The following is a 1404-nucleotide window of genomic DNA, read 5'->3' as shown; positions in this document are numbered from 1 at the left end:
ATGAAAATAATTACCCTTTGTTACATAGCAACTTATCAAAATGGCTAATATATGTAAATATCTATCTAAGGGGTGTCTATCCCAATCCTCTATATAGTGATTCACATAATGATTCAGCAATTGGGGTAAGGCATCTAATTGAGCTCTTTCTCCAAATACCCAGGAACTGAATGTAGCTTGACAAAATTTGCAAGTCTCTCTGCCTATATATCCTTCTAGTATGCCCATTCTAAAGAAGAGATCACGCAAGGGTTCCCAATGCTTCATATAAATGGATCTGATGACAATTCTCACTCCATCTTTTTGCATCAGGTCATGTCTACGGCCCGACATGTTTCTTGCGTGTCCTGGCATATCGATGTTTGTTTCTGAAATATAGCAAGAGTTTAATGACAACATATGCAATTCCAGCTAGTACTGAGATCCACATGGCCTCCTTCATCCAGTGCCACCAATTCCAAATTGGCATGCATACAAAGTCAAATTGAAGTATCCTGGCCACTGAGTCAAAGAAACTGCAGTGTGATATTTGCTTATTCCAATCCTTATGTAGATAGGTGTTAGTTCTAATCAGTCCTACCAAGTTATGTACTTGTGCTTGACTTCTGGTTAAACTTGCCTGTGTTCTCACAATTTTTTCATGTATAGACTCCGATTGTTTTTGGTTGAATTCTGATATTTCCTGAAGCTTTTTATTTGCAAGTATAAATTTTTCATAATGATCTTTCTCTATTTGGTTCAAAAATAATTTGGGTGATGAATACATATGTACTTGTTCTACATGTGTTTGTGTGATGTATGTTTTATTGTTATAATTCAGAATGGAGCAATTAAGTAGCGTCCAACATCCTGGTTCTATTCTAAACTGTGTGTCATTCATTGATTCTTGGTCCAGATTTGTGCATGTAACATTCTGATAATCATTTACACATACCATGAAAGTCCAGTCTCCCAAGCTCTTGATTGTATTTTGCATGGTTGACTGTGTTAATCTAGTCTATTTAGTATAATGTATATATATATATATATATATATAATACATATATATATATAATATATATATAATATAATTATAATTTAGTAAGGGGTATGTATGGGTATATATATATGTGTGTTTGCCCCTAGTGCATAACAGTCTTCTTGTGGGATGTATGCTGGTGTATCATTCAAGTTGATGAATAAGAAATGGTCAATAGGTGTTAGCCATTTTACTTTGACTTCTGCATGTGGGTCTAGCTTTGTGTTCCATGCTTGTGGTGTAGCAATGGAATGATAAGTAGTGTAGGAATTTTGCAGGAAGATTTGTATCATGTGTAAGGTACACATGCCTTCCTCACATGAACTTTCCATAGTGGGGTCTTTAAGTGTTTGGAATTCAGGGGTCCTTCTTCCTAATCCTGTCTG

Source organism: Mastomys coucha, unplaced genomic scaffold (genome assembly GCF_008632895.1).
Source record: "Mastomys coucha isolate ucsf_1 unplaced genomic scaffold, UCSF_Mcou_1 pScaffold21, whole genome shotgun sequence".
In the NCBI taxonomy this organism is placed as follows: domain Eukaryota; kingdom Metazoa; phylum Chordata; class Mammalia; order Rodentia; family Muridae; genus Mastomys; species Mastomys coucha.
The sequence above is the reverse complement of the archived record's forward strand: the minus strand, read 5'-3'. Positions refer to the sequence as shown.